A 14,071-nucleotide genomic window follows, 5' to 3' on the forward strand; every position below is an offset into this window, starting at 1 on the left:
TTTTTTCTTTGGTACGTCGAGAGAAAAGGGGATGAGGCCGTGTTTTATTTTTACGTGTGTGCGTGCGCGCTGTGTGTGTGTGAACGAGTGCCGCTGTAGTGTACATGTATGTGAATCGCGAGTGCCTGTCTCTGTGATTTATTGATTGATTGATTTTTTTCTCTTTCCATCGATACCCGCTTGAATCGACAAGTTATCCTATGTACTTTTTTTTTTCAGTTTGCAGTTTTTATTTTAATCCAGCCACTATGTCGCCATAATTAAGCCACCAGATTGACGAAAGAATATACATGTATATTTATTCGTCCAGTATGAAGTTTGCACGAGATGAAGAGCCTACGTGTACAGCCTTGAAGGTTTTTGCTGACATTTCAGTAACGAGCTCGTTTTTACCATCCCCGGTTCTCATCAAACATTCATGTCTGCCGCTCGTCGTTCCTTCACACCTGGTGAGGTTTCCTGCTCTTCCTCCTTCTCCTCCTCTTCCTTTATTTCTTCCTTCTCCACCTCTTCCGTCTCTTTGTCCTTTTCCCTTCATTTGTTTTCTCCCTGTCAGTGAACCTGAAATCAACTGTATGAACCACTTCTTCTGCTGCTGCTTTTTTTTTTTTTTTTTTTTTTTTTTTTTAACATCCCGAACTTCCCGAAATCTTTTGCCTTCGTGACTATCGAAGCAGAGGAGAGCTTTAGGTTCTACTGCTGTTAAAAGTTCCAAGACGGCAAAATAAGTGGGGTTTTTTTTGGGGGGGGGGGGGGGGGGGGGTTCCGGCCTAATATTCGTCAGTATTCTGCAAAAGTAATCGGATGAATATGAAAACGTACGTGTGGGCTTTGTGTAAGCGAGTTATGGTTCGATGATGTGGTCAGCCAATGGGAGTCATTGTTTCATTGTTCAATGTTGTGGCAGTCGCCTCATTGCCGTCAGCAGATCTCATGCGGGAGAGATCAGGCGGAAAAATTCACTATGAGCAGGTTTGGTTGCCTATAATATTGATTTTATTTAAAGCTGAATCAAAGCGCGCTGGTTCAGTAGTTCCGCTTTGCTGCAGCTTTTAGGCCATGTTCGCTTTTTTCCGATACACATAAAGGGGGGTTGGAGGCCATATCCACCATTATTGTTTTATTATTGTTGTTGATGTTGCTGTTTTGGGGTTGTTTTTTTCCACGTGGTTGCCAGATTCTTACTGATTATTGTTCCCCAATAAAAATCAAAACGCTGAGGTCCACGCGGTGCATGTGGGGGGTATTTACGTTTGCGTGCGTTTCCTTTGCCCGCCTGTATGTCTGCAGTTGTTGTTTTCTTTACCCCGGGGGGCGTACATTTTTACGTCATTCTGGGAAAAGATGTGACGTGATAAGCCAAGAAGATACTAAGTGCTGTGGATATTTTGGAACCGAGACTGCATTGCTATTTTTACTCGTTTTTCACGCGTGTGTCGGCGTTAAGTCATGTGATCTGTTACCGTCTTATTTGTCAGGTTTGTCGTTAACGTCGTTGCAAGAGTATTAATTGTTACTGTTATTTGGTATCTCTTTCCATGATTATTGTACACAATGCTTATGCTTTAAGTATATATGATTGTACTCATGAAGGCTTTTAGATCTTTTGGTGTTGTTTATGTAAGCGTGTTGAGAGGTTTGAAAGCATTATATAAGTATACTACTATGATGATGATAATGATTATTATTATTATCATTATACTCAGTCTTTCAGATTCTTTGATTTCCCAAGGTGATCCTTTTCAGATCCAGGTTGTTCAGAAAATTAATTAACGAAAGAAGGCCAATCACAGCTCATCACAGGCACATAAAACACGATAAATGAAAGAGAAACTAAAACCAACAAATTCACACAAGGGATCATTTCGGATCATTTATTGGGTTCAAAATCCTTTTTCTTCATTACCACCGTTGTCGGCAAGTCAGTGGACTTGGAGGCCCATTTATAGTGGTAAAAATTTCATTGGATCTTTCTTATAATGTTCTACTGAAATTTGACTTTACTGCTGTTATTAGTATAAAGGACGTAGGCCTCCTGGTTTATCTAACGCATTTGCGTACAGTCTTACGAAAGATGGGACGTACACGTCTTGGAAAGGGGATGTAAAATGTCATTTTGATCAGAATTATGTCTGACAGTCCATGTGGACGTAACGATCTTCGTCATCAACGGTTGTGTGAATTCAGAAGATGAAAAATGGCAGTTGAGATCATCTTTTTGCACTGCCACTAAACACTTTGTTCGTATGTATACATGTTCAGTGTGTGGCTGACTGAACACCAGTGGTTCACTTGAGTGTTTGGCTGGAGTAATTTTGCTGAGAGTCGTTTGGAAGTGGGAGGGGGTCGTTTGGAAGTGGGAAGGGGTCGTTAGGAAGTGAGTGGGAGGGGGTCGTTAGGAAGTGGGAGGGGGTGGGGAGCGGGGGGAAGCTGCTATTGTTGTTTTGACTGTCATAATTTCTTGTTCTTTTCTTTTTTTCATAACAATTATCAGTAATTTTAATCATTAATTTTATTATACAGCTGACAATGGTTAGAATTTTTATCAGTTGTATTACTTAACTAAAGAACTGCTTTGTTCTGGAACCTTATATTAATAAGTTCTACCCTATGAAGGGCGCGAGGATAGCACACGATATACAGCTTAGTCTTCTTAATATTTGACTTTTCCGATGAATTGGAGCGGCTTTTGTCCTCTCGGGAATAATGCATTAATAACAGTTTATTTTATATCGGTTGAAAATGATTGTGGTTGGCTTTTTGGGTTTTTTGTTGTTGTTTTTTCATTTAGTTAACCCTTAAACTGCTGCTGGTGAGTATGGTCGTCAGTGAAGGGCTGTCACCTCACTGAGATGATAATATTGAGGTTACAGGTCAGGGTGTCTCCATCATGTTCTGTACTGGACCATTCTAATCCCTCTTTGGATTGCACTGCCTGTGTTCAGCAAAATCAGTTACGTAACTGGAACGTACACATTAAGTAATAACTGTACTCCAGGTTCAAAACACACTGATCTCGTTTTACCAAGGATCAGCAGCCAACGGGTTAACGATGTTGAAAGTATTTCATCAAGGTAAGACCGTTGTGACTGTCAGGTATGGAGTTGGCAACGCACGATTCTAAACCATAGTGTGTAACTCTGAATCCAAGGACAGACGCGGAATCCCGTAACATTTTGTGTTCACAAACTCACTCATAAACTGTTTTCGTATCCAGACACATTTAGGTTGAGGAATATGGATTTGAAGTAATATTTGTCAGCCCTGTTTAGTTTACACGGGTCACTGCTAATCTGGCATGTACCTTCAAATTTGTGTGTAAGTTGTATGAGTGCGCGCGAGGTAGAGGGGCGGGGTTGGGTTTTTTGTTTGTTTGTTTGTTTGTTTTTAACTGACGCACAATCAATATTTTATTTTGAATGCAATTTTGCTCATTGAATCGTGGTTTTGTTCCAGTTCGTTTGTGTTATTCGTATCCACGGCGTGTCTTATTGACTTTGCTCCGTGAATGATATATAAGCAGGATGTGTGTGTGTGTGTACTCAAAGGTGATGATGGTGAAGAGGCGTTGATACATACTATGATTATACACTATTTGGTTTTATGAAGTATGTACGATTCTCTCCAGATCCTTAAAGTTTTCACTGTTCTTTTTACGTTCTCTTCTCATATCCTCTGCTTAATACGTTGCATTATTTGTGTGCTGTGAGCTGTAATATAGGTATTTACGAGCGCGGGTCTGTGTGTGCGTCAGTGTGCGTGTGAGTGTGTTTAATGCATGCTTCTGTTGGGGGGATGCGTGCGCGTGCGTGCGTGCGTGCGCACGTGTGTGTGTGTGTATGCAATGCATGTCTGTGTGTATTTTTGTCACAGACAGAAATGAGAAACCGCGAGAGTGCCTGTGTGTGTGTGTGTGTGACTGACAAACTAGGGAATGGGAAAGAGGAAGGAGACAGGTGTATAATAGTAGCGCCCATGCATATTTCTCATTGTAACGTGAGCTATCATTATAAGCTGGGACTCGTTTGGCCGGGACAGGTGTGTGTGTCTGTCGGGCGCTAATTATAGCTGTTCAAATAATAATGCCACGCTTCGCACAGGACAGGACAGGACAGGTATTTCCACTGCAAGGGCAGGCAGCATGCACGCTTTTTCGATCCTTCCTTCACCGGGCACGGCCGTTCGGCATGTCAGCACTTTCTCTCTCTCTCTCTCTCTCTCTCTCTCTCTCTCACTCTCTCTCTCTCTCTGCCTGTCTGTCTGTACCTCTCTCTCTCTCTCTCTCTTTGCCTGTTTCACTCTCTCTGACTCTCTCTCTCTCTCTGCCTCTCTCTCTCTCTCTGCCTCTCTGTCTCTCTGCCTGTCTCTCTCTGTCTCTCTGCCTGTATGTACATATCCCTCTCTCTTTGCCTCTCTCTCTCTCTCTCTCTCTCTCTGCCTGTCTCACTCTGTCTCTCTGTCTGTCTGTACCTCTCTTTCTCTTTGCCTATCTCACTCTCTCTGCCTCTCTCTCTCTCTCGCTCTCTTTACCTGTCTCACTGTGTCTCTGCCTCTCTCTCTCTCTCTATCTATCTATCTATCTGCCTGTCTGTAGCCCCCCGCCACCCCCCCCCCCCCTCTCTCTCTCTCTCTCTCTCTCTCTCTCTCTCTCTCTCTCTCAGTCTCATGCTGGGACGCTCATTCGCTCTGCTCAAATCAAACACATCGAGGTGTTCGTTTGTTTGCAGGTACCCTGTCGTTAGGAGTATTCCGGTAAACGGCCTGTACATGAATTAATTGTCCGAATCTGTCTCTCTGTGTGTGTGTATGGGGTGGTGCGTGCCCAGCAGAAGCAAAGCTGTATTGATTGTAGTATACCATCAGTGCAGGTCGCGGTTGTCTAGACTGTTAATTGTTTTAGGAAGGTTATTATTATGCTGTTAATTCTCTACGGAATACATTTCAGCTGACAGATCTTTGAACATTGATTTTAGCAATCCACGGACGCGCGCGAGCGCGCATACAATCTCACGTACACACGTGCATGGAAAGCATTGAACATAATTTATTTACAGCGCGCGCATATTCACGCGCGCGCACACACACACACACACACACACACACACACACACACACACACAGAAAGAGAGAGAGACTTAACCCTTTGGACTTCTTCCTCTATCTCCTCCCACCCCCTTCCTCTCCTGACTGACGTCACACACACCTGCCTCGGCCACCATGGTCCTTTTCCTCCCATTTGTTGGTTTGTTTGTTGTTTGTTAGTTCTCTCCAACTCTGCAGGTCCGGTCCGTTCATTGGTAATTTCTCAAGGTGTATGTGTGTGAGCGCGCGTGTGTGTTTATGTTTTAATTTCTTGACTATTCATATTCTGCAGACGTAAAATAAAACTTCATTTTGGAAACTCTCTTTCTGTGTCTCTCTCTGTCTCACTCTCTCTCTCTCTCTCTCTCTCTCTCTCTCTCTCTCTCTCTCTATCTATCTATCTATCTATCTATCTGTCTTTCTTTCTCTGTCTATCCCCTCTCTTTCGCCTGTTGGCTCTCTCTCTCTCTCTCTCTCTCTCTCTCTCTCTCTCGCATGCTGGCTCGCTGGCTGTTCGAACACAGGGTTTTGTCAGGGCAGCAGTTGCAACTCCAAGAAAGGCAGGTTATTAGCATTAAGTTTTCCTTCTTTGTACCGTTTGAAACTGACTTGACATTGAAGATTGACAGCAATGGTGCATGTACATTTTGTTTTTTTATTAATTGTTTTGATAAGGTTTGGTTGTTTGTTCAGTTTCTTGGTTTGGTGGTGGTTTATTTGGGTGTTGATGTTTGTTGTTGTTGTGTGTGAGTGTGTGTGTGTTTTGTTGTTGTTTTGGGGGGGTTTTGGGGGGGAGGAGTGCACGCGCGCGTGTGTGTGTGTGTGTGTGTGTGTGTTTGTGTGTGTCTTCGGAGAGGTCGACATTTCGGCACCAGAAGTTACCATGGGAACGTTTTGCAACGGCCAATGTTAATTCTGTGTGTGTGTGTTTTGTTGTTGTTGGAGTGTGTGTGTATTTGTTTGTGTGTGTGTTTATAATACATTTTGTCTTGCAGAACATGCTTGACCCAATTAGTTTGCTGTTTTTAGTTATCTTTCGTGTGATGGTACTTTATTACACAATAACACATCTGCTTGAGTTGTTTTTTTTATTATTATTCTTATTGTTATTACAGGCTAAATGCTGAAAATAGGACTTGTGCGATCCTTGAGTTGTTGTTGTTTTTTTTGTTTGTTTTTTTGTTGTTGTTTTTTTTAAATTCTTATTGTTATTACAGGCTAAATGCTGAAAATAAGACTTAAGCGTTCCTTTTCTTCTTCTTCTTCTCCTCCTTCTTCTTCCTTTTTTATCAAGTACAGAAAAAACTGAAGTTGAGATGTGTGCATATCTCGTCAAAGTTCGTAGAAATTATGTACGATTTCTTTTTCAGGATCAGTTGTCCTGCTTATCCTTTAAAGTATGGTTACAGTGATACCTTCTTGATGGCTCAAGAGAATGATGATAACTTCGAGAACCTGACATTAATTCTGATAATAGTTCGTCAGTATTGATGATAATATTGTAAAGTCGTGGAAGACAGGTGGGCATGTGGCTAATCACAAAACCAGCGCATCAACAAAAAGTTTATTAGATTGTTGTTTCAGAAATGTCTTCTTACACCATGAACATTGCATGGTTTCATTTCAGTAAATCAAATGTGTATCTATTTTTCCTTCTGTATTTTAACACTCGTGTGTACGGGTGAAGCTAATTGAAATCTGAAGGATCCCGTAAACTATGAATATAATGTAATCTGAACTGCGACAAATTGTTGTGTTTTTGTTGTTGTTTTCTTCTTTTTTTACTTTTTCTTCTTCTTTTTTTTTTTATAAGGAGTGGGGGGTTTCACGTTTAGTTTCTTTTGCTTTATACTGTTTGTATTAACCCTGCTTATATAAAGAGTAAACGTGTCTTTCCATGTTATCTTTATTCAGATTCTGCTGGTGGTGATGGCTTGTGTAAGTAATAATACTTTTTTTTTTTAGTTTGTTCGTGTGCACATTATTATGCTGTTGTTATCTACCCGAGAAGTTACACAATGTTTTGTTGAAAAAAAAAGTATGAGATATATTCCTTTGAAATATATAAACAGCAACTTTTTGTGGGGTATTGGAGGGGGTGGGGAAGAGGGGGTGGGGGGGGGAGGGGGGGCGTGTGTGCATGATTGACTGAATGGCTGGTTGTTTGGATCAGTCCTGAAAAAGCTCTGGTGGTTGGCTGAGCAATAAACATGCACTGTGAGTTGATTTGATTGGTTCGTCGTCTCTTTGATTTTCATTGATGGATTCTTTATTGGGAGCGGTTCGTTGGTGGGTGTGGGTGTGTGTGTGTGTGTGAAATATTTCATTTGGTTGTTTAAAACAATGGTAAGCTATATGACTAAGTTATAATGTCCTCTCGTTGCTAGCCGTCTTGGCTGTGTGAGAGATTCTTGTATGGGAGAATACGTAAATCAGAAACGTGTGTGTGATCTGGTGTTGAGAAGGATCTCTCTCTCTCTCTCTCTCTCACTCTCTCTCTCTCTCTCTCTCTTGCCTCTTTCCCTCCCTCCCTCCCTCATAAGCACACACATGACACATAAACGAACGTGTCAGTCTTTGTGTACACACTCACTCACAAATGATAACGCACGCTATCACACATACAAGCACCCACCGTTCCCAGCTCCTCTCCAATATACCCTTCCAAATCACACACACACACACACACACACACACACACACACTGACGGAGCCTCCACTTAACGAACATCGGCTTTTTCCACACAAAGGAAGACCCCGGATAACAAAAGACGCCCAGCTCGAAAGACAAGACGGGACCAGTGTGTGCCCGATTGCGAAACAGTCGCCACTCTTGTTATTTTCCCCTGTGCAATGTCTTTCTGGATACAAGGACCTTTCCTTTTTATCGTACAGTTAGCCAGACAGGGATAGAAGTCGTTCGGTTCTTCAGACAGGAAAAAAAGAGAGAGAGAGAGAGAGAGAAGAAAGCAAGGAAAGAAAGAATTAATCATTGATGTACACAGCCTCTCATGAGCTTGAGTTTGATCACGATCGTTTTCATGTGGTGCGTGTTTTACAAAGAGGAAGTGTTGGACCCGGGTCGGATTTACTGCGGATGTCTGTAGAGTTTTAGTACACACACGAAGCACGCACGCACGCGCACACACACACACGTGCTCGCACACACTGACATGCACACACAGACACTACACACTACGCTCGCGTCGGTGGGCACGTACACACACGCACTCTGTTTCGCCTGTTGTCTCTCTCTCTCTCTCTCTCTCTCTCTTTATACCCCCTCTCTCTTTCGCCGGCATGCTGGCTCGCTGGCTGTTCAAACACAGGTGGTTTTTTTGTTGTCGTTGTTTTGTTTTGTTTTTTGTTGTTGTTGTTTTTTGTAGAAGATGGGGCGGGGGGGAGACAATTTCAGGCTATTTTGCAATACTGTTGAAATGATACGGATAGTATAGTACGCTCCATCACAAACATAAAACGGATCTTCAAAACACTTCTCTTTCATTGTACAGCCTCACGTAACACATTCTCACTAAGGCCCCGGGACGTCTCTGTGCCACCATCTGTTCACGAATAACCCACCACCACACCACCCCTTTTTGTTGTTTTTTTTCCCTGGCCCCCTTAATTTTTTCAAAGCAGATAGTTTCAGAGCTGTTTGACATGCTCTATAAAGACTGCATGATTGTCCTGACAGCCCAAGATAAGCTGGCGGCAAACTGGCCGAAGAGAGACGGACAGGCCGCGGTGTCATGATGATTGTCGACAGACCAGATTGAGTGACACCACGGTCTTCTATACAAGTCCATGGGTGACACCAGCAAACTTGCTTACACCCGGAGTCTATCATATATTTTGGAGCGCCTTGACAACATGCAAGAGCATCTAAGTCCGATGAAGTAAATAAACGAAACGACAGGACATAATTATATAAGAGTTCTGGTACAGAGAGAGGGAGGAGGGGAGAAGAGGACACACACACACACACACACACACGTTGTGGTTCGTCCGTCGGGATCGATGAGGACCATCTAGTCATCCTGGGGGGGGGGGGGGGGGGGGGGGGGGGTCGGGCTCTGTGGGTGCGCAGATGACTGGTCAGACCAATCCGCGCCACACACACACACACACACACACACTGACGGAACATCGGCTTTTTCCACACAAAGGAAGACCCCGGATAACAAAAGACGCCCAGCTCGAAAGACAAGACGGGACCAGTGTGTGCCCGATTGCGAAACAGTCGCCACTCTTGTTATTTTCCCCTGTGCAATGTCTTTCTGGATACAAGGACCAAGAGGGAAACCGAGGGGAGGAATCATGGGATGGGGACCGACTGAGGCATGCAGATACGTCAAATGCAGAAGACTGCACAAAATATGAACTGCTTCAAGTATATCTACATTTCGACTATCACCCATCGCTCTCACCCTCCCACCCTCACTCACCCTCCTCACTCCACGCCCTCCCTTTCTTGCCCTCCTCAAAGTGACGTATATCAGCAGCGAAGTGGTTGGCAGTTAACCACCGATCGATAAGACGGTGGGCCCGCGTCGGCAGCAAAGCTCCAAATTATATAATTATATCAGCTTAGGCTTGGCATGATATTGATGATGATAATGATTATCTATTCCTCATGTCAGACGATCCGATGTGGTCTTCGCCAGTGTCTTCGTCAGTCGATTAATTCCCGCAATTTAAAGTTGACAAGAGAAACTGACAATTTAATTCGTCAGTAAAACGGTATGTGTTAAATAATCAGGGAGAAATGTGGAAATAGGGGAAGAGATGGCGTGTGTGTATGTATGTGTGTGTGTGTGTGTGTGTGTGTGTTAGTGTGTGTAAACAGTGTAATAAAATCTTGAATAAAATCGCAATCAAAGGGGAAATGCCACAGTCCATCCATTGAGTATAATTAAAGGCATCGAGCCACAAACTTGCCGTGTACAAAAGGCGGATAGACTGCAAATAGCACACACACACACACACACACACACAGAGTCAGAGTGCCACTCATTCACTGTGGCTGACGTGTGTGTGTGCGTGCATGCGCGTAGTGTGCTCGTGTGTGTTTGTGTGTGGTAGTATAACAATTAGAAGAGTAGTAGTAGTCTTCAATTTTACATCTTTACACTCTACGTGATGTTAAAATCAACAGCAAAACCACTTAGCAATATAACACGTAGTCTTGTATATCACTCAGTGTGTAGGTCTGGTTTTGCTCCGTGAGGTAGATAGTGTGCCTATTCCTGGCATTGACAGTTAAACGCACAATCGTGGGACATACAGATCTACAGGAAGGGAGTCAGACACACGTTGTTGGTTTTGGGAAATGTGCTCGAAAAAAAAATAGCGCCTAATCCAAGGGAAGTAACAACTGGTAAGAACCTTGAGCACACAGTTGATTAGAGTTTTTCCCCTTGTTAAAACAGTCGAAGGTGGCGTTGTTTGCAAAGTTTATTTGACTGGGGAACGGTCAGGAATGATCAAATGAGCTGTGAAATTTATAATGCAATAAATTTAGTAGATGTTGGTCTAAATGATGCACTGTTGATATTTAATGGGTGTATAAAAGAAAGAGCAGAATGTGTGAAAAGATTATGTGTGCGTGTCATGAAGAATAAGGCACGTGATCCCAGCAACTGGTTCCAGTCAGTCGTGATCGAGAGTGTTCATTGCATGAAAGAAAGGTGAAGACTTTGTTTCGAAGTAGTCGACGGACAATAAAAGCAGAAAGCACTCACAGATGTACATCATTTGCGAAACGGCAGTATAAACATTTAATACAAAGAAAAATGAAATAATTTAATAGATCTTTAGTAGATATAAGCCTGTGCTGAGATTCAGTTGTCAAAATGAATTTTGGAATAATATCAGTAAACTCGTTTAAAGGAAAACAGCCAAGACATAACATTGAATAGACACTTGGTTTAACCATTTCACCACCAAGCTCGCATTTATGCACAGGCGTGGTAGAGAACCCATGTAACTGAAAGGTGACCATTCATTGGTCTGTTATCCATGAACCTACTGCTCTTAATGTTCGGTGGCAGGATGGGCAATACTTTCAATACATCGCAGGGGGAATCCCCAGCTATTCTTAGCCACTGTCTTTTCTGTGTTTATGCCACAAGGGAATTTTGTAGTCTAAATTGACTGGCTATGAAAGGGAGCTGTTACAATCAAATGTAGACAATGAGGAAAATGAAGCTGCACATGATGGTACTACACCTTGCTGATGATGAAACAGATCAATACATGAATAGACCAAAGAAGAGGTTCTGCTATAACAATGAGAGCACTTTGAAATGGTAAGGCAGCTGGTCCTGATGGAATGATATAATTACATAAATATATATACGATAAGTGAACTGTTCATCTAAATGGCACTGGTCAGGTAGTACCTTTCTTTCTTACTACTGTAATAAATTGTTTGAAAAAGGCATGGCTGAGATATTACCCAAATAACTGGATCGAATCAGAAATTTTACCCATTTATGAGAAAGTTTGTATGTATGTATATTACATATTATTACAAATATAATATAGTATGAATATATCATATATGTTGTGAATAATATGTTACAGTGTGTCAGGCACCAATGGTAGAGATTTTGCAGCACACGCTGCTTACTGACAGACCCCTCCTACTCCCATTCCCCGTCCTCTCCTTCCTTCCCCCTTCTCTTCTTACCAATACACTAAATGAACTCCTTCCTCGGACAGGCTGTAAACCCCCGCCAACCCCCCTTCCCCTCCCCCTCCCTTTTCTACCATCTCTCCCTTCCCCCATCCCCTTCACCCTTGGCCACAGAGTGCCGAGATAGCAAGACCAGAATTTATGGGGGTTGATACTTCATAGTATGGCACCCCATTTATCCTAAGCCCCCCCCCCCCCCCCTCTCCTTTTCACCCCCCTTACCCCCTACAGGCCCCCCTCCCTGGCATCCATCTCTGCTTACACCCCCTCCCCCTCCTCACCCCATCTAGCACTGAGCCCAGAGGAAGCAAGTTATTGTGGAATATAAATACTAATTAAATGTGATGTCTCCTGGGATGTCAGGCCACAGCTGTTTACAGTCCCCTGCCCTTTTTCCTTTCCTTTCCATCAACATCAAACCTGCTTTCTCCTTTGTTGACCCTTCCTCTCTGATTCTGATATTTACCACACATGACACTACCAGTAGTGTGTGTGTGCTATCCATGTTGATCTCTGGCAGGATGGCATCTGCCTCAATGGTCACCACATGGTGTGGTGTGTTTATCATGAGCTGTTTAGAACAGAATCAGGGCTGGGCGATCTTTCCTCCTCCTTCCCTTCCTCTTTTCACACCCCCCCCCCCCCCCCCTTCTCCTTGACAATGCTGGGTTCTGTGAGAAAAGTGCTGATGTGCAAATCCAGCACTGCTGGTCCCAGATTGGTCTGTTAACTTCAGCCAATTGGAAACGTTCTGGGTCGGAAGATAGTTTGCATATGGTGCCAGCTTGTGAAGAGCATAAAATGAATAGGCAAGTGGGGTTTCTTTCTTTTCCTTCCTTGGAGCAGGCCAGGAGAGCCAGACGGTCAAGACAGTACCATGGGGGCTGTGAGTGTCAAACTAGCATCTATTTTTCGGACTTAGTTGAATGCTTGATTTATGGTATACTTGGATTCTGTGACTAACACACTGGCTCAGTGGGATTGTGTTCTGCTACATGAATATAAAGTGAACCCTGAAACGTTGGGGGCTGTGAGTAATGCTTGTACTGGTAATTTGCTTTGTTGACAATTTACTTTATGGTTTTTGGAAACAGTTTGGAGTTTGTAGAATTGTGATGTTGTGTCACAAGAGTGTTGAGAGATCCTTTTTAGCTGATGTGGTATTGCACAGTTAATGTAACTGGAATGTGTTGATGCAGATACCATGACTTGTGAGAGAGTATAGCCAGCATGTGTATGGCTTAATTGTATTTGAGGCTAGTGACTGAGGGAAAAGTGGTTAAAATACACAATGTAGCCAATACATGACTAAATGGAGTACTGGTTTAGGATATTTGGGTATCACCCCCCCCCCCCCCCCCCTTTCCTGTTTCCTACAGGTTGATATTATGGTATGATGCTTGGACATCATGTTTGGGTTTACAGGTTGTGCATCTTGGCTTACCTAAATGATAATGTTCAGTAACATGTCAGTGGTGTGTCAATTGTTGACATACTGTGGGAACAATGTAAGCATTCAGTCACAAAGAAACACAGAGATTATGTGTGTTGCATCTGTGTAGAATGTTTTGGTTGCAACAGTTGGAGTTATTTTGAGGTTTGACATACCTATTTTGTATGTTAGGTGGTGATGGTTATATTCAAGGTGAACAAATCTACAGGCTAACTGTATGCTCATGTGTTTCCATGTGTGTGTGCACATGAGTGATAATGCAACATGGGGAACATGTGTGACTTGGTAGTTGTGATTACCATGTGCTGTAGTGATGTGTTATATGCCAGTGGGGTAACACATAGCTGTATGTGTTCAATAAGATTTGAGACCACTGAGAGGCAGTCCTATGTTGGTGCACACAGGTTGCAATATATTTACCAAATTACTTGGTAACTATATGATTCCCATGTAAAAATTTTACCAATGAGATACTTTGCAGAGACAAAGTACAGATTTGTTCAGTCTTAATGGAAACAGCTAATACTGTATGGTGATTTAACTGGAGTTAAACACTGGGAGTTTGTAATTGTCTGCCACATACTTGGTGCGACAGCTATTACTGTATGGTGATTTAACAGGAGTTAAACTCTGGGAGTAAGTATTTGTTAGTCATATATTTGGTGCACATTAACTTATGTGCCACTGATTGTTGATAGTAAGCTAAATGAAGCTTGTTTTACATTTTTACATAGATCTCTTTGAGAAGAGAGTGTACGGCTAGACATTGAGTGTCAGAATGGAGAAAGGTTATCTGTGGAGTTGTTTACTTGTCCAGGCAACATAATGATGTTTCT

The sequence above is a fragment of the Babylonia areolata genome, chromosome 3 (genome assembly GCF_041734735.1).
Source record: "Babylonia areolata isolate BAREFJ2019XMU chromosome 3, ASM4173473v1, whole genome shotgun sequence".
Classification (NCBI taxonomy): domain Eukaryota; kingdom Metazoa; phylum Mollusca; class Gastropoda; order Neogastropoda; family Buccinidae; genus Babylonia; species Babylonia areolata.